The 20248-nt window shown below is 45.0% G+C and overlaps 5 non-coding genes across 5 annotated transcripts; all 5 read right to left on the bottom strand.

The window, feature by feature from the left end:
- Positions 1-12946: 12946 nt before the first annotated feature.
- On the bottom strand, positions 12947-13029 carry trnal-cag (transfer RNA leucine (anticodon CAG)). Its single transcript has one exon. It is a non-coding gene; the product is annotated as a tRNA-Leu (tRNA).
- An 856-nt stretch (positions 13030-13885) lies between these two features.
- trnal-cag (transfer RNA leucine (anticodon CAG)) lies at positions 13886-13968 on the bottom strand. Its single transcript has one exon. It is a non-coding gene; the product is annotated as a tRNA-Leu (tRNA).
- A 3774-nt stretch (positions 13969-17742) lies between these two features.
- On the bottom strand, positions 17743-17825 carry trnal-cag (transfer RNA leucine (anticodon CAG)). Its single transcript has one exon. It is a non-coding gene; the product is annotated as a tRNA-Leu (tRNA).
- A 786-nt stretch (positions 17826-18611) lies between these two features.
- trnal-cag (transfer RNA leucine (anticodon CAG)) lies at positions 18612-18694 on the bottom strand. Its single transcript has one exon. It is a non-coding gene; the product is annotated as a tRNA-Leu (tRNA).
- Positions 18695-19514: 820 nt separating this feature from the next.
- On the bottom strand, positions 19515-19597 carry trnal-cag (transfer RNA leucine (anticodon CAG)). The gene has a single exon. It is a non-coding gene; the product is annotated as a tRNA-Leu (tRNA).
- Between the last annotated feature and the right edge of the window lie 651 nt (positions 19598-20248).

The raw sequence follows: 20248 nt of genomic DNA, 5'->3' as shown, positions 1-20248 counted from the left end.
GGGGTCGCCACCGCCGCTGCCAGAGGACGCAATCTCCATTGCAGCCTCGGCGAGCCAGTTCAACGTGTCATCAGGGGACCCGGCCTCACAGCGCTCGGGGTTCTCCTCGCACTCATCTGCCCAGAGCTCTCGGGAGGGGACGGTTTGTTCCTCCGTGCAGAGCATTATCCGCACTGCCCTGGCACACTTGCAGCTGGATGCACCGCGTGCGGAGGTGGCCTCTAGCGCCTTCCACAGGCGCAATCCTTCTCCGGTGGAATTCACCATTCCGCCTTCGTCGGATTTTTTGAGGGAGCTGCACTCATGCTGGAGAGATGTCACAGCCCTCTCCAGGCTAACAGCTGATGACCGTGCTCTGACGGCGATGGAGGACGCTGCAGTGGCTGGTCTCCACCACATGCCCCCCATCGAGCCCTCCATTGCAGCACTGATAGTGGCTCCTGATGAGGCTCTGAAGCCAGATCCCAAGTGCCCCTCTACCCAGTGTAGGGTTACTGATGGGCATATTTGTAGGGCTTATGAAACAGCGGCGCGCATCGGCCGGCTGGGGAACACCCTTTCTCATCTGCTACTGGCCCTCTCCACCTCCCTGCAGGATGCACAGGTGGATGATTCCACACGGGACTTGTGTGATGTGTCCCTACAGGCTTTTGCCTCCCAGACGAGGGAACTGGGGCGGCTGATGTCCACCCTGGTGCACACACGCCGTCATGTCTGGCTGGCGCAGTCACCCCTGACAGAGACTGCTCGTAGGGTTCTTCGTCAGGCACCGGCAGAACCGGGGGAGCTGTTTGGGGCAACTGCCCTGGAAGCTCTGAACCGCACCGCCCTGGCCGATGAGACCAGGCAGCGACTGGTGCACCTTCACAGGAGGGCGCCCGCTTCCAGTACACCGAGGGGCCCTTCGTCCGCCCCTGGACGTCGCCCCCAGCCTCCTGCCCGCAGGAGCCAGCGCAGCTCCCAACGGCCCGTTGGACAGCCTGCCGGGGGGTTTCGCCCCCCTGTGCGCGGACCGCCCCAGCAGCGTCGGGGTGTTGGCCTCGACCATCGCCCCCCCGGCACGTCCAGAGGCCGGGGGAGACGGCGCTAGGGCCACGGGGCCGGTCGTCGGCTGCTTTTCCCGGCAGCAGCTCAGTCACTGGGCTGCCTGCTCGTCGGACCCCTGGGTAATTTCCACCTTAACCCACGGGTACGTACTGCAGTTCCGACACCGGCCCCCTACCTCCGGCCGGGTCAAGATGACCGTCATCAGAGACCCGGCGAACATTCTGGCTCTGACTCAGGAGTTGTCCGTCCTGCTGGCCAAGGGCGCCATTGTGCCGGTAGACCCCCTGCTGCAGCCCCAGGGGTTCTACTCAACCTACTTTCTCGTCAGCAAGAAAGACGGCGGCCTTCGTCCCATCTTGGACCTGAGAGGCCTCAACGGGTACATGAAGGCCCTGCCCTTCCGGATGCTGACCACAGCAGATGTTCTGCGTGCGGTCGGTCAGGGGGAGTGGTTTACGACGGTAGATCTACAGGACGCTTACTTTCACGTGCCGATTGCGGCACAGCACCAGCGGTTCCTGAGGTTCGCCTATCAGGACCGCCATTACCAGTTCAGGGTGCTCCCGTTCGGGCTCTCCCTGTCCCCAAGAGTTTTCACCAGGTGCGTGGCGGCAGCCCTCGCTCCCCTGCAGGCACAGGGTATGAAGGTTCTGCCGTACCTGGACGACTGGCTGATATGCGCGCCGTCCCGAGAACAAGTGGTGGCAGACACGGCCCTCCTTTTGTCGCATGTGGCCAAACTAGGGCTCACAGTGAACAGAGGGAAGAGCTGTCTGGCTCCCTCCCAGCGAGTCGCCTACTTAGGATTGGTACTCGACTCGGTGACCATGAGGGCCTGTCTCTCACCGCGGCGTGTGAGCGACATCCTGCGGCTCCTCCCCCGATTCAGGAGGGGCAGACGGCTGCCTTACCTCCAGTTCCTGCAGCTTTTGGGCAGATTAACAGCCGCCTCGGCTGTTGTGCCTTTGGGCCTGCTGAGGCTACGCCCCCTGCAGATGTGGCTGAACAGCCTTCGCCTGGATGCCGAAAGGCACAGGCACAGGCTAGTCAGGGTGTCGCGGGTGTGTGTCCATGCCCTGGCACCCTGGAAAGACGGGGCATTCCTGCTGGGGGGTGTGCCCTTGGGCACTATCACCTCCTTCCGGGAGACTGTCACCGCAGATGCCTCCCTCTCGGGGTGGGGTGCTGTTTGGCGCGGCAGGCCTGCCCAAGGGCAGTGGTCTGCGCGGGACCGCACACGCCACATCAATGTGCTGGAGCTCCGTGCTGTACACCGAGCACTCGAGCACTTTTTACCTCACCTATGGGGGAGGCACGTACTGGTTCGGTCGGACAATGTGTCCACTGTCTCCCAGATCAACCACCAGGGGGGCACCGGGTCTGCACAGCTGCTGCAGGTGTCCCAGGGCCTTCTGACGTGGGCCGCTCCTCGCCTCCTCAGCCTGCGGGCGATATACCTGCCAGGGGTCAGGAATCAGGTGGCAGACTTCCTGTCCCGACACAAGCCTCCCCCAGGAGAGTGGCGGCTTCATCCGGAGGTAGTGGGGATGATTTGGGTCCTCTTCGGCAGAGCGGTGGTGGACCTCTTCGCCTCGGGCGTCTCGGCTCACTGCCCCCTCTGGTTCTCCTGGACAGAGGAGACCAGTCCTCTGGGTCAGGATGCCCTAGGGCACGAGTGGCCCGACGGGCTCCTGTACGCGTTCCCCCCACTACCTTTAATCCTTCCGACGTTGCAGAGGGTCCTCCAGAGAGGTCACAGGCTCCTCTTGGTGGCCCCCTTCTGGCCGGGGAGACCGTGGTTCCCACTACTCCGGAGGCTCTGCTGCGGCACGCCATGGCGCCTACCCGACCGGAGGGACCTTCTGTCCCAGCTGGGGGGTCGGATTTGGCATCCCGACCCCCGTCGCCTTCAACTCTGGGTCTGGCCACTGCAGGGCCCGACCCGTTAGTGTCAAGCTGTACTGAGCCCGTCAGGGCTACCATCTTGAACGCTCGTGCGCCCTCCACCCGCCTCCAGTATGAGTGCAAGTGGAGGAGATTCTCTGCCTGGTGTGCGGACAGGGCAGAGGACCCTATGCTTTGCCCTGTGGCCACGATCCTGGAGTTCCTTCAGTCCCTCCTGGATGATGGCCGTGCTCAGTCCACCTTACGGGTGTACGTGGCGGCCATTTCATCACGACATGCCCTGGTCGAGAATGCCACCGTGGGGTGCCACCGGCTGGTTTCTCTCTTTCTTAGGGGGGCTCTGAGGCTGCGCCCCCCGAGGACCCCAAGGGCCCCGGTGTGGGACCTGTCTATGGTACTAGGTGCCCTCTCTTCTCCACCTTTTGAGCCCTTGGCCCAGGTGGACCTGAAGTGTCTTTCTATGAAGACGGCTTTTCTCCTCGCTATGACGTCAGCAAAGCGAGTCAGTGAGTTACATGCCCTGTCAGTCAGCGGGTACTGCCTGAGGTGGAACCCGGATGGCTCAGGGGTTACGTTGTGGCCGAACGTGGCGTTCCTGCCCAAGGTCCTGCCACGCGATCATGCTAATCGGCCTATCCAGCTTGCCCGGTTCGACCCCGAGCCTGCGGAGGGTGGGCCAAGCCCTTTGTGCCCCGTACGGGCCCTTACTGCTTATGTTGCTGCCACCGCGCCTGTGCGACGGTCGGAGCAGCTTTTTATCTGTCATGGTGGCCCTAACAGGGGGCGCGCTATTTCTAGACAGCGCCTGTCCCACTGGGTGGTGGACACCATCGAGCACGCCTACAGGGCCAGTGGCCGCCCCTTACCGGTGGGGGTGAGGTGCCACTCGACCAGAAGCGTCGCAGCTTCTTGGGCTGCCCTGAAGGGGGTGCCTCTGGAGGACATCTGCGCAGCAGCTTCGTGGACGTCGCCGGACACGTTCTCCAGGTTTTACCGGATCAATGTCGCCACTCCCCAACCATTGGGCGTGGTTCTACTCCCGGGTCCTTCTGCCCCTGATCAGTGAGGTATGTGACCGGGATTCTATGTGACATTGTTGGTATTCGTCATCCAGTGCTTACAGCACCGCCTGGCGGTCAGTAGGGACGAAATAGAACGAAAGTTACGCCTGTAACTACGGTTCTATGAGTCCCGGATGACCGCCAGGCCTGCCGGTCACTCCGAATCCTCGTGCTCTCGCGAGAAGATTCTAGGAGCCGATCCCATGCTTGACCCCGGAAGATATACCCCTTCCGGGGGTCATGCAGGGGTCACGGGTGACGTGACATTGTTGGTATTGTACTCGACATGCGCATGCGCGAGGGGAGATATCCAGTGCTTACAGCACCGCCTGGCGGTCATCCGGGACTCATAGAACCGTAGTTACAGGCGTAACTTTCGATTTATTTAGCTGAATCTTTGCCTTATTTCCTATTTTGTTTCAGTTGGTCCGCTCGACTTCCTGTTTTATTTTGAAAAGTGTTACTCCATGTGTTTTTTACATCAGTGGTCCCCAACCTTTTCTGAACCGCGGACCGGTTTAATGTCTGACAATATTTTCACGCCCCAATCTAAAGGTGTAGTTGATAAAAACTAAATAAAATGACAAGATCGGCATTAAAAACTGTGATATTTTCTCTATAGTAATAATAATAATGAATAATAATAAAACATAATTTTCGAAAAAATTAAATAAAATAATGGAAATTGTAAATGACCTTTTAATATGAGTATTTCTATGCATGTGTTTTTAGGTCTCATTAACGTTATTTAAAGCCAGGCTTTTATTTTATTTATTAAGGAGACCGATATTTAGTGCTTTTATTTTGAAGGCGTCTCGCCGAGAAATTGTAAACATCCTGAGCTTCGGACTTTGATGGTAAAAGTTTAACGGCAGTAGAAAGTGTGTCTGCAAGACTAAACTAGTGTCTGGAATGCTAAAGTGGAGTCTAACTGGCAAAAAAAAAAAAGGCAAGCCAGCAACCTCCCATAGAAACTTCTGTCAGGCTAACATAGCTAAGTTCATCCTGTCCCTCTATGAAAATTCATGGCATTCGGTGGAGATGGAAGACGATGCCCAGAAAGCATATGATATATTTTTTAAATTATTTTCTAAATTATTAGATATTGCTTTCCCCTACCAGAATACAAAAAGGTGCCCCCAAAAATCTAAATCTTGGCTCACCAAGGGTCTAAAGAAATCAATAAGAAAAAAGCATAAACTTTATAAAACATACCTAACCAGCCCATCTCCACTGAATTTTAAGTCTTATTCCTCTTATAGGAACAAACTTCATCATCTCCTCCGAATTGCTAAGAGACAACATTATGAAACTAAATTAACTGAGTCTGGTAATACAGTTTTTCTCTATTGCCAAAACACAAAACCCAGTACTCTAAACCAAATGACCAGTTGCCTAAACACATTTAGTAAAACTACCCCCCTTTTGCCACAACCACAAACACAATTCACCTGTAGACACTTTTCACAAAACCCATCCCCTTTTTCTCAAAACTCTAAACACATTTTGCCGTGCTAAAACACATTTTGCATATAACTCTGCTCCAATATCCATTGTGAAGCTCATGTGATGCAAAATGCTACCCACAATCAGCAAAACTTGAACACAATGAACATACCTGGTGTCAATCAGTAAACACAACTACTCATAATTGAAAACACCTATTGCAAATGATGTGACCACACCTATATAAGTCAGTGCAGTTTGCTGAAGCCTCAAAAACAAAAATAGATGATCAAGACAGGAGAAGAGGAGTTCGTGTCAGATGTGTTTGGCATTTGAGAAGGAAATACCATTTAGTGAAGAGTTAACACTGTTTTGAGGGTAGAGTGTGCTTTTGCAAGAGAAGTGTAGGATTTTGCATTTTGTGTGTGAGTTTTGTAATTTGTGTTTAGAGTTTTGAGAAAGTGAGGTAGTCTATCAGGAAATGTGTTTAAACAATTGTGAAAAACTGTAACATCAATCAGCAATTCATTAGTGTATGTCTGCCACCCTACTCTCCGTTCCTAAACCCAATAGAGGAGTTCTTCTCATCATGGCGGTGGAAGGTCTATGACCGCCAACCTTATACCAGAGAGAACCTTCTCTGGGCTATGGACCTGGCCTGTGATGATGTGGCTGTGCAGGCGTTCCAAGGCTGGGTGTGGCATGCCAGGGCATTCTTCCCACGTTGTTTGGCTATGGACAATATTGCCTGTGACGTTGATGAGGCCCTGTGGCCCGACCCAGCCCAACGTGATGACGCCCCATGATTTCGGTGTCAACATACAACATACTGTGTCAATTTTCAAACGTACTGTAATACCACCACCCTGAACATTGTGTTCTCAATTGTTACTGTACTGTATCTATTGTGTGTAATGGATCCTCTATGGAGTTTACGGTACTAATTTTTGCATTGAGTTGTGATATTACTGCATTTTCTGCATTATGTAACTATTCCCATGAAATGCACAAATCTATAGTAAATGCCCAAAACATATTTGAGAATAAATAAGGGTTGCTCAAATGCATCCTGGCAGTTGTGAAACTGTAAAAAGAACAGTCTCACACTGTGAACATTGTGTTTTAAATTTGTTTGGTAATATGGTTAATGATGCTCAGTAGTGTTTACATTTTCACAGGCCTTGAGTGGTATTTTGGTGTCAGAGTTTGCTTTTGAGCATATGAGCAACTGTTTTGGTGTGATGGGTTGGTTTTTGTGCATATGAGCAACTGTTTTGGTGTGATGGGTTGGTTTTTGAGCATATGAGCATCTGTTTTGGTGTGATTGGTTGGTTTTTGAGCATATGAGCAACTGTTTTGGTGTGATGGGTTGGTTTTGAAAAGAAACTGTGAGGTTTAGTGTACGTAGCTTTAGAAAAGTGTTTTGTGTTTAGAGTTTTGTGAAAAGTGAGGGCAGTATCGTGAAATGTGTTTAAGCAATAGTGAAAAACTGTAATATGAAGTCAACTTGGTCAATTATCAATGAGATCATGAAAAAAACTCCTCCCAATAAAATATCATGTGATGAATTTCAAGTGGGACTGGAAAGTAAGTTAGTAACTGACCCTGTAGAAATTGCTGATGGATTTAATGATTTTTTTGTTAACATTGGACCCTCACTTGCTGCCAGTATACCTCATAGTTCTATAACACTTCCTGAAATACAGGCTCCTCCTAAACCTTTCAGGTTCAAGATGATTGGGCAAGCTGAGCTTGAGGACATTGTGACCAAACTCAAACTTAAAGGAGCTGGTCATGATGGACTGAAGCCTAGTCTTCTCAAGAAATGCTTGCCTGCCATTACAAAACCTCTTCTTCACATATTGAATTGCTCACTTGCTACAGGTCGTTGTCCTGACCAGTTCAAATGGGCCAGAGTCATCCCAGTACACAAATCTGATGAAAAGTGTAAGTACTCAAATTATAGACCAATATCCATTTTGCCTTGTTTGGCCAAAGTACTTGAAAGAATTGTGTACAATAGACTAACAGAGTATTTAAATGAATCCAATCTCCTCTATTCTCATCAATATGGATTTAGAGAAAAACACTCCACCGCGATGGCTCTGGTCCAACTAATTGATAGATTTTCAACGGCATTGGATAATAATGAATTTACTATTGGGGTTTTTATAGACCTGTCCAAAGCCTTCGATACCGTTGATCATAGTCTTCTGGTTAAAAAATTGCAGATGTATGGTATTGGGGAAATAGAGCTTCAATGGTTCTGTGACAACCACAGTTTGTTTCTTGGAATGGTTTTGATTCTAGCTATAGGAAGTTAACATGTGGTTTGCCGCAAGGATCCATTCTTGGTCCTTTGCTTTTTATTATTTATGTAAATGATTTATATCTGGTTTCAAAAAGCATGTTTTTTGTCAATTTTGCTGATGATACGAATATGTTTATGTCGAATCGAAGTTATGAAGACCTAATTACTCAAACAAATGTTGAACTTACAAAAGTTACAGTTTTTTCTGAATCCTTAAGTACATTTTTTGCAACATTGGCTATTTTTGCTAAACTCTACACACAAATGAGAAAACCTTTCACCAAATTATCAAAACTTTATAGTTCTCTTGCAAAATCAAACACAGTTTGATTAACTCTACACACCTTAGTAAAAATGGTGTTTTCATATCAGACAGTAAACACATGCCATCATTTACTAAGCACATAATGTGCCAACTACACACTAATGGTATGAATACAAAACACATCTGGATTTTGCTTTTTCTGTGCACAAGGTAGGTTAGGTCAGTTTGAGGTCATACTTTTGTCATAGTTCTGTAAACACACAGGGATCCAAACTTCAAGTATTGGTGTTTATTCACACTCGTCAAAACAAAGACACAGCACAGAACACAAAATAATACATTCACAAAAAAAAGACAATCAGCCTACATCATGCCGTCTCTCTGGGTCCGGCCACAAAATCTCATCCACATGGCATGCGATGTCCTCCAGTCCAAGGCACTGGGGAAAATACCTCCTTGCATGCCGTATCCAGGCCTGACATGATGCCTGCTCAATATCTCCACATGCCTCCTCCATTGCTTGTAAAAGGGCTGCGTGTTGATGGGGAAGGCGGTCGTGGGCTTTCCAGCGCCAGGCAGAAAAGAACTCTTCAATCGGATTTACAGTAAGAATGGAGAGTATGGGGGGAGGTTGAGTGCCATGAAGAGTGGGTGATCAGTAAACCAGTTGCGGACCAAAGCAGCCCTATGGAAACTAACATTGTCCCATATGATGACATATCGGGTCTGCTCTGGCCCTTCCTCTTCCCCCTCCTCGTCCTCCTCTTGCTGCTCCTTGTCCTCTTCCTCTAACTTCCTCTAAACCTCTTGCTTCTTCACCTACACGTCCTCTTCCTCCAATTCCTTCACCTCCACGTCCTCTTCCTCGGCCTCCTCTGATTCTTACTCTTCTTGCTCCTTCCATTGTACTCCACACAGACAGCTTACCTGTGGCTTATTCATAGTGCTTACGCTGATTGCAAAGTGAACTAATTCTCTAAAATTGTTTTCACATGTGAAAGTGTGCCAGACAGTTGGCAAAATAGTGTAAATAATAGCCATACATGTGTATAATTTTTCTAGGAGTGTTTTGGAAATTTGGCAATTGAGTGTAAGCAGCGAATTGTGCCTACAGTTTTGAAAAGTGTGTGTTACAAAATTACAAACTGAGTGCAAAGCAGTATTTGTGCTTTTAATTTCGCTAACTCAGTGAGTGGTTTTGCTATGTGTGTTAATAGTTTTAGAAATTGTGCTACAAGAACATAATTAGCGCCTAAGCTTTCAGAAAAAACTGTAATCTTTGGTTCCAAAAAAATAAATTATCTCTAAATATTAAAAAAACTTCATACATGTTAGTCGTACCAAAAAATAAGAAAAAGATTCCTTATGATAAAGATGTCTACATATTCAATCATTCTCTTATTAGAGTGCAATATGCCAAGTTTTTGGGTATTTATATTGATGAAAAATTAAATTGGAAAAAACATGTATCATTCATCTGTAACAAAGTTGCTAAGAACATTGGTGTCATCAGCAGGATAAGACATGTTTTACCCAGAAAAATCCTTATATCACTTTATTATACTTTAATATATCCTTTTCTCACTTATTGCAATCTTGTATGGGCAAGCACTTACAAAACAAACCTCAAACACCTTGTTACTTTACAGAAACGATTTGTTAGAATGGTTACATACTCTGAGCCACATGCAAGTTCAGGTCCACTGTTTCAAGAACTTAATTTCATGAATGTCTATGATATCAATGTGTATCAGATTTGTTTATTTGTGTTTCAGCATAGAATGAATATTTTACCTTGTAGTTTCTCTCACATATTTATGTCCAACAACCAAGTCCATAGCTACCAGACACGAAGCTCTTCCAACCTCCACACTGCCTTCTTTAGAACTGCTCTTGGGCAATTTTCAATTCGTTATCAAGGTCCACGTCTCTGGAATCAACTACCTGACTATCTGAAAAAAATTATTAACTTAACATCATTTAAAAAGGCTCTCAAAAAGTACCTCATCAGTCAAACCATGTATCATCAAACATAAGATAATTATTGTTGTGTTTTTTCTCTCTCTCTCTCTCTCTCTCTCTCTCTCTCTCTCTCTCTCTCTCTCTCTCTCTCTCTCTCGCCCCTCTCTCTCTCTCTCTCCTTATGAGCTTATTCATTATTTTTGTTTTGTATTATTCATTTATGTACGTATTCCTATTTTTTTTTCTTTTCCTTATATATTTTACTGTTTAATCTGTACACCTTTCTACTTATTTCTCATTACTGTTCAATTATTTTCCTATGTTGTTTTTAAACTGTAACAAATTTGATATTTGAATATGTTGGGTGAGGTTTTCATATAAGCCCTCTTGGGTTTCATACCTCCCCTTTGCACATCCCAGTAATGTTGATTGTTCATGTTGTTTATTTATATGATACTGTTTGTGCTAAATAAAAAAAAAAAAAAATAAAAAAAAAAAAAAAAAATGACACAATAAGCACCTGCTGATAAGGGTTTGTTTTCTTTGCAAATGTTATGCCTTATTTATGTACATATTGAGTTTGGCTGTCAGCGGTAGGCCTGATTTATGGTTCCGCGTTAAATCGACGGCGTAGCCTACGACGTCGCCGCACACCCTACGCCGTAGGCCCTGCGTAGGTGTAACGCGGAACCATAAATCAGCCTGTGTAGCTGTTATTACCGAGCGAGTGAGCAGCTGTGTCGGTCTGTATTTAAGTTAAATTAAACTTATATGAATGTAGAAAGACTAACTCTATTTTATTTTATTCCTATATAGCTCTTACGATGTGTTTGCAGTGTATTTATTGTACATCCAAGGAATAAAAACATTGTGAACCATCAGTTTGAGAGTCATCCATCATCAGTTGGGGCTACAGAAATTATTTTTTCTCTCTGTGCGGCCCGGTACCAGATGACCCACGGCCCGGTACCGGGCCGGGGCCCGGGGGTTGGGGACCACTGTTTTACATGACATCCTTTGTTCTCTTCTTATAATTCTAATCATCCGTGTCTCATTTGCCTCTGACTGTTTATCAGTGTTTATATATAGTCCCGTCTCTCACTCCTCCCTTGCTAGTCCGTAACTTTAAATGATGTTTTGAGCTTGTGGAAATCTTACATCAATTTAGATAAATGAATGCTGATTGATGTGCATTTTCACATGAAATATCAATTAACATGCTGATGTGGCGGCTTGCCAATAGTTGGAATCTCCAACTATACAGATTGAGGTTGAAAGATGAAAACACATTTTTAAATGACTGAAAACATTAGATGAATGTCATGTCTAAAAATAAGAAAACCATTTTTTGAAATACTCCATATTGATAAATGTTCATATTTTAAGACCACTCCGGCACTGTTTTCTTTAGCAGATGAGTTTCTAAAGCTTTGATACTGTACATAAAACCTTCTCGCGCACCGTAAACGTGGCTTAAACCTCCACTACTTATTAATATGCATCTCGTCAGCGGACCGGCATCAGCCTCAGCGACGCCAACCATTGTTCCGCCACAATCAAATTAGCTGTGCTGATGAGGCCTGAGCTCTGTGACCTCCAAGGGCCCAGTGGCTTTCCAGCCCCAGAAATGACAAAGAAGATCTAAGAGCTTGAGTCTTTGGGGACGACAGGGGCTCACATACTGATTTCTGATTATGTCGGCTCTCCTTTTATTTATATATTTACCCTCTGGAAGTAATTGAGTCGAGGCGTTGACTGCAATGTGCGAAATAGATGCCTTCTGCAAGTGACATGTGAACTTGGTGTTGATGTCTCACAGAGACAAAGGATATTTAAATTGTGTGTATGTTCTTTTTCTTCTTTTTTTTAAATAAGTGTGTTACATTGGGTTGGTCCCAACAGCTAGCGTACATGTCATGCTTAGGCACTGACAATCAGCTCGAACCTCTCCGGTCCCTCCGGTCCATGCCTTGTGTCCTCCTTCCTTCCTTCCTTCCCTCCTGTCACCTCTCGTCCACATTTGTCTGATTTAGTGTGATCAGATGTGAGAGCTGACTCCTGCTGCTGCTGCTAATACACCGAGGGCTCCCCATAATAGAAACTCATACTGCTTAAACACCAGTTCTGTGTGTGTGTGTGTGTGTGTGTGTGTGTGTGCGTGTGCGTGTGTGTATGAAAGGTGTGGATATTTTTTTTAAGAAAGGAAATAGAGGTACAAACTTTGTTATATAGCATTCCAATATTAACAATCTCAACAAATACTTGGAAGTAGCCCATCGATTAATATTTTGTCCATTTCTCTGTCCACAGACATTTCAGTTACTTGAAATCAAATAGCGTATGAAGAGGCTTTGTTGAGCATCTCTGCCTCAAACACTGGCAGACCTATACATTTACATACGAAAGTTAGTATTCAATTCTGTGTGTGTCTATGTGTCTGTGTGTCTGTGTGTGTGTGTGTGTGTGTGTGTGTGTGTGTGTGTGTGTGTGTGTGTGTGTGTGTGTGTGTGTGTGTGTGTGTGTGTGTGTGTGTAATAATCCTATCAAAGCTCCACCTGCAGTGTATCTATAGTGGGGAAGGGGGGGAGGCAACGAAAATGTGTGGGTTTTTTTTTACCACTTCAAAAACTGCCAGATCATCACTGTCTGAAACGATTTTAACAAAAAATGGTCAAGAAATTGAGTCTGCATATATATTAATGGTTAATACCAAGTTTGGTCAAACCTGAAGCATATATATGAAATAAAATGAAATGTTCCCTTAGTAATCCCACAATGGGGAAATTCTTTCTCTGCATTCAACCCATTTCTAGTCAAACTAGGAGCAGTGGTCTGCCATGCAATGGTGCGGCACCTGGGGAGCGGTAAGGGTTAAGGACCTTGGGGTTAAGGACCTTGCAAAGTACCTCTGTACCTCTGTAGCCTCTAAGCTACCACCCCAAAGACTACTGTCAGAAGTGGGATTCGAACCCACGCCTCCAGAGGAGACTGCGACCTGAACGCAGCGCCTTAGACCGCTCGGCCATCCTGACTGTATGCATTAACTAGGGCTGTCAATTTTTTTTTTTTTTTTTTTAAACCTTGTCTGCACACTTATTAATGGTTGATACCATGCCAGTAAAAACCTAAGGCATATATATGTGCATTATTACTATATTTAATATATATACATATATATATACGCAAACATACACATACACATACATATACACATACAAAACCCAGTGAGTTTTTGTGTGTGTATATGTATATGACTGAGTGGCTGTATGTGTGTGTGTGTGGCTATGTGTGTGTGTATATGTATATGACTGAGTGGCTGTATGTGTGTGTGTGTGTGTGTGTGTGTGTGTATGTGTGGCTAAGTGTGTGTGTGTGTGTGTGTGTGTGTGTGTGTGTGTGTGTGTGTGTGTGTGTGTGTGTGTATGTATATGTGTGGCTATGTGTGTGTATTTGTGCATGTATGAATATATATATATGTATGTGTGCGTCAGTGTGTGTGTGTGTGTGTGTGTGTGTGTGTGTGTGTGTGTGTGTGTATGTCTATGTGGCAACGAAAATGTGTGGTTTTTTTTTTAACACTTCAAAAACTGCCAGATCATCACTGCCTGAAACGTTTTTTACTAGAAATGGTCAAGAAATTGAGTCTGCATATATATTAATGGTTAATACCAAGTTTGGTCAAACCTAAAGCATATGAAATAAAATGAAATGCTCCCTTAGCAATCCCACAATGGGGAAATTCTTTCTCTGCATTCAACCCATTTCTAGTCAAACTAGGAGCAGTGGTCTGCCATGCAATGGCCCAGCACCCGGGGAGCGGTAAGGGTTAAGGACCTTGCAAAGTGTTGACCTCCTCTGTAGCCACTAAGCTACCACCCCAAAGACTAATGTCAGAAGTGGGATTCAAACCCACGCCTCCAGAGGAGACTGCGACCTGAACGCAGCGCCTTAGACCGCTCGGCCATCCTGACTGTATGCATTAGCTAGGGCTGTCAATTTTTTTTTTTTTTTTTTTAACCTTGTCTGCACACATATTAATGGTTGATACCATGCCGGTAAAAACCTAAGGCATATATATGTGCATTATTACTATATTTAATATATATACATATATATATATATATATATATACGCAAACATACACATACACATACATATATATACACATACAAAACCCAGTGAGTTTTTGTGTGTGTATATGTATATGACTGAGTGGCTGTATGTGTGTGTGTGTGTGTGGCTATGTGTGTGTGTATATGTATATGACTGAGTGGCTGTATGTGTGTGTGTGTGTGTGTGTGTGTGTGTGTGTGTGTGTGTGTGTGTGTGTGTGTGTGTGTGTGTGTGTGTGTGTGTGTGTGTGTGAATATGTATGTGTGGCTAAGTGTGTGTGTGTGTGTGTGTGTGTGTGTGTATGTATATGTGTGGCTATGTGTGTGTGTGGCTATGTGTGTGTATTTGTGCATGTATGAATATATATATATATGTATGTGTGCGTCAGTGTGTGTGTGTGTGTGTGTGTGTGTGTGTGTGTGTGTGTGTGTGTGTGTGTGTGTGTGTGTATGTCTATGTGGCAACGAAAATGTGTGGGGTTTTTTTTAACACTTAAAAAACTGCCAGATCATCACTGCCTGAAACGTTTTTTACTAGAAATGGTCAAGAAATTGAGTCTGCATATATATTAATGGTTAATACCAAGTTTGGTCAAACCTAAAGCATATGAAATAAAACTAGACAAAATTCCCGGGAAATTTTGAAGTGCCACGGACTACTGCCGGATGATCGCGGGGCTTATTTGCACCCATGAAGGTCAAGGACTCGATACAGATTCCAATGACACCACCCATGACTCTCTATGTCAAACCATTCAAAAGTTATTACAGAAAATATGTAATAGGCTAATAGAACCGCTAACAAGACCGCTAACGGGACCGCTAACGGGATAGCTAACAGAACCGCTAACGGAACCTCTAACGGGATCGCTAACTGAACCGCTAACGGGATCGCTAAAGGGATCGCTAACGGGACCGCTAACGGGACCGCTAACCGAGCCGCTAACGGAATCGCTAACCGAGCCGCTAACAACCGCTAACGGAACCGCTAACGGGACCGCTAACGGGACCACTAACGGGACCGCTAATGGGATCGCTAACGGAACCGCTAACGGGACCGCTAACGGGACCGCTAACGGGATCGCTAACGGGATCGCTAACGTGACCGCTAACCGAGCCGCTAATGGGGTCGCTAACGGGACCGCTAACAACCGCTAACGGGACCGCTAACAGAACCGCTAACGGGATCGCTAACAACCGCTAGCGGAACCGCTAACGGGACCGCTAATGGGATTGCTAACGGGACTAATGGGATTGCTAACGGGACTGCTAACGGGGTCGCTAACTGGACCGCTAACGGGATCGCTAACTGGACCGCTAACGGGATCGGTAACGGAATCGCTAACTGAACCGCTAACGGGACCGCTAACGGGACCGCTAACCGAGCCGCTAACAGGACCGCTAACGGGACCGCTAACCGAGCCGCTAACGGGATCGCTAACGGGATCGCTAACAACCGCTAACGGGACCGCTAACGGGATTGCTAACGGGACCGCTAACGGGGTCGCTAACTGGACCGCTAACGGGATCGCTAACTGGACCGCTAACGGGACCGCTAACGGGATCGCTAACAGGACCGCTAACAGAACCGCTAACGGGACCGCTAACACCAATAACACTACCATCCCATAATAAACACCTACCATCCCATAATAACACTAACATCCCATAATAACACTAACATCCTATAAAAACACCTGCCATCCCATAATAACACTAACATCCTATAAAAACACCTGACATCCCATAATAACACTAACATCCTATAAAAACACTAACATCCCATAATAACACTAACATCCTATAAAAACACCTGCCATCCCATAATAACACTAACATCCTATAAAAACACCTGCCATCCCATAATAACACTAACATCCTATAAAAACACCTGACATCCCATAATAACACTAACATCCTATAAAAACACCTGCCATCCCATAATAACACTAACATCCTATAAAAACACCTGACATCCCATAATAACACTAACATCCTATAAAAACACCTGCCATCCCATAATAACACTAACATCCTATAAAAACACCTGCCATCCCATAATAACACCTATCGTGTGTGTGTGTGTGTGTGTGTGTGTGTGTGTGTGTGTGTGTGTGTGTGTGTGTGTGTGTGTGTGTGTGTGTTCATCTAAGGTTAAAAGGTCAGGGTTCAGATTTCTCCATTTTCCAGGTTATACTATGAAGTCTGTACTGAGTGAGTCATGTGACCAGTTCTGGGTCAGCCTAATCAGTCAACAGCTGAGCTCTGGTTGCTGGGGCAACAAGAACCTGATACAGAGGGAGCGGGAATGACTCAGCTGGATTTTCGGTTGTGACAAACCTGAAATCACTCCACTTTGCGCTCAAACCGTAGCTCTTAGCAGAAAAACGAAAACATTTTGAGAAACAGAGAACCTACCAGATTATCTAAATGTTATTTTCATACAGATATTCCTTAAAATGTGTTAGTAACGGCAATTCGAAAACAAAAATGAGATTTTTTTTAAGAAAATGTTTTTTAACATGGGAGTCAATGAAGAGCGAGACAGGAATTGGCGTGTCTGTTGGCTCCCCCGTTAAAATTTTGTGCACACCACACCTGTCAAAGTCACATTTTATGAATCACAACACCTATGTCTATATTCTGACCAAAAAGTATCTGTCTACCTTTTACGGTTTGGCCATGACCTCGAGTTACAAATAAGAAATCATGTTTTTTTTTTCAGTGTAACTACACTCTAGCAAACTGACTCCCGTGCTCTAGATTTGAAAAAAAGTGATTTCCAGTCCTCGCTTGAGGGCTCATATCTTGAAAAGTGTACATTTTAGGAAAAAACAGTTTTGGGTTTGGAGAGAGAAGAGAAGTTTTCCTCCGTTTTGAAGTTTGAATGACGTTTCTACGTGCAAGTATGAGAAAGATACGTGACTCAGAAAAAAGGTGATTTTTTTTTTTTTTTTAACCTCCTCCCACCCACAGTGTGAAATGCTGCCCCATACAAATACATGGGAAAATCTCCCCATTGGTTTGGAAATTTGGAAATGTTTTTGCACTTCGTGCAAAACCTATTCGTGCCATCGTTCTGAAAATCCACAGGACTGTAGTTAAATTCAGGGCCTACAACTTTCTAAATCGGTTCATAATTTTTCGAGTAACGGTGTGCGAGTGGTGAGGCCCCAAAGTTCACGCAATGCGTTCCGGATGGGGCAAAAAGCGCACGTTTGTGCACGTTGCGCAAAAACGTGCACGCCAATCGCTTATAAAAGTCATACCCATCGATTCCCGATTAAGGCGCACGTTTCTACGTTTTTACTTTTCGCGTTTTCTCAAAGCTGTGGGACTAGTTACGGGACAAAGTTTTTACGGAAGAATATATAATAAGCCTGAGCAATAGTATGAGTGCCTCCGCCTCCATTGAGCTTGCGAAGCTCAATGGAGGAGGAGTGCCACGTGGCGCAGCCATGGCACTAATGAAATGCTCCCTTAGCAATCCCACAATGGGGAAATTCTTTCTCTGCATTCAACCCATTTCTAGTCAAACTAGGAGCAGTGGTCACCCGGGGAGCGGTAAGGGTTAAGGACCTTGCAAAGTGTAGACCTCCTCTGTAGCCACTAAGCTACCAGCCCAAAGACTACTGTCAGAAGTGGGATTCGAACCCACGCCTCCAGAGGAGACTGCGACCTGAACGCAGCGCCTTAGACCGCTCGGCCATCCTGACTGTATGCATTAACTAGGGCTGTCAATTTTTTTTTTTTTTTTTTTTAACCTTGTCTGCACACATATTAATGGTTGATACCATGCCGGTAAAAACCTAAGGCATATATGTGCATTATTACTATATTTAATATATATACATATACACATACGCATACACATACATATATTTACACATACAAAACCCAGTGAGTTTTTGTGTGTGTATATGTATATGACTGAGTGGCTGTATGTGTGTGTGTGTGGCTATGTGTGTGTGTATATGTATATGACTGAGTGGCTGTATGTGTGTGTGTATGTGTGGCTAAGTGTGTGTGTGTGTGTGTGTGTGTGTGTATGTATATGTGTGGCTATGTGTGTGTATTTGTGCATGTATGAATATATATATATATATATATATATATGTATGTGTGCGTCAGTGTGTGTGTGTGTGTGTGTGTGTGTGTGTGTGTGTGTATGTCTATGTGGCAACGAAAATGTGTGGGTTTTTTTTTTACCACTTCAAAAACTGCCAGATCATCACTGCCTGAAACGTTTTTTACAAGAAATGGTCAAGAAATTGAGTCTGCATATATATTAATGGTTAATACCAAGTTTGGTCAAACCTAAAGCATATGAAATAAAATGAAATGTTCCCTTAGCAATCCCACAATGGGGAAATTCTTTCTCTGCATTCAACCCATTTCTAGTCAAACTAGGAGCAGTGGTCACCCGGGGAGCGGTAAGGGTTAAGGACCTTGCAAAGTGTAGACCTCCTCTGTAGCCACTAAGCTACCAGCCCAAAGACTACTGTCAGAAGTGGGATTCGAACCCACGCCTCCAGAGGAGACTGCGACCTGAACGCAGCGCCTTAGACCGCTCGGCCATCCTGACTGTATGCATTAACTAGGGCTGTCAATTTTTTTTTTTTTTTTTTTAACCTTGTCTGCACACATATTAATGGTTGATACCATGCCGGTAAAAACCTAAGGCATATATGTGCATTATTACTATATTTAATATATATACATATACACATACGCATACACATACATATATTTACACATACAAAACCCAGTGAGTTTTTGTGTGTGTATATGTATATGACTGAGTGGCTGTATGTGTGTGTGTGTGTGTGTGGCTATGTGTGTGTGTATATGTATATGACTGAGTGGCTGTATGTGTGTGTGTGTGTGTGTGTGTGTGTGTGTGTGTGTGTGTGTGTGTGTGTGTGTGTGTGTGTGTGTGTGTGTGTATGTATATGTGTGGCTATGTGTGTGTATTTGTGCATGTATGAATATATATATATATATGTATGTGTGCGTCAGTGTGTGTGTGTGTGTGTGTGTGTGTGTGTGTGTGTGTGTGTGTGTGTGTGTGTATGTCTATGTGGCAACGAAAATGTGTGGGTTTTTTTTTAACACTTCAAAAACTGCCAGATCATCACTGCCTGAAACGTTTTTTACTAGAAATGGTCAAGAAATTGAGTCTGCATATATATTAATGGTTAATACCAAGTTTGGTCAAACCTAAAGCATATGAAATAAAATGAAATGTTCCCTTAGCAATCCCACAATGGGGAAATTCTTTCTCTGCATTCAACCCATTTCTAGTCAAACTAGGAGCAGTGGTCACCCGGGGAGCGGTAAGGGTTAAGGACCTTGCAAAGTGTAGACCTCCTCTGTAGCCACTAAGCTACCAGCCCAAAGACTACTGTCAGAAGTGGGATTCGAACCCACGCCTCCAGAGGAGACTGCGACCTGAACGCAGCGCCTTAGACCGCTCGGCCATCCTGACTGTATGCATTAACTAGGGCTGTCAATTTTTTTTTTTTTTTTTTTTTAACCTTGTCTGCACACATATTAATGGTTGATACCATGCCGGTAAAAACCTAAGGCATATATGTGCATTATTACTATATTTAATATATATACATATACACATACGCATACACATACATATATTTACACATACAAAACCCAGTGAGTTTTTGTGTGTGTATATGTATATGACTGAGTGGCTGTATGTGTGTGTGTGTGGCTATGTGTGTGTGTATATGTATATGACTGAGTGGCTGTATGTGTGTGTGTATGTGTGGCTAAGTGTGTGTGTGTGTGTGTGTGTGTGTGTGTGTGTGTGTGTGTGTGTGTGTGTGTGTGTATGTGTGTGTGTGTGTGTGTATGTATATGTGTGGCTATGTGTGTGTATTTGTGCATGTATGAATATATATATATATATATATATGTATGTGTGCGTCAGTGTGTGTGTGTGTGTGTGTGTGTGTGTATGTCTATGTGGCAACGAAAATGTGTGGGTTTTTTTTTACCACTTCAAAAACTGCCAGATCATCACTGCCTGAAACGTTTTTTACAAGAAATGGTCAAGAAATTGAGTCTGCATATATATTAATGGTTAATACCAAGTTTGGTCAAACCTAAAGCATATGAA

This window comes from Cololabis saira, chromosome 17, assembly GCF_033807715.1.
Source record: "Cololabis saira isolate AMF1-May2022 chromosome 17, fColSai1.1, whole genome shotgun sequence".
Classification (NCBI taxonomy): domain Eukaryota; kingdom Metazoa; phylum Chordata; class Actinopteri; order Beloniformes; family Belonidae; genus Cololabis; species Cololabis saira.
The sequence above is the reverse complement of the archived record's forward strand: the minus strand, read 5'-3'. Positions and strand labels throughout refer to the sequence as shown.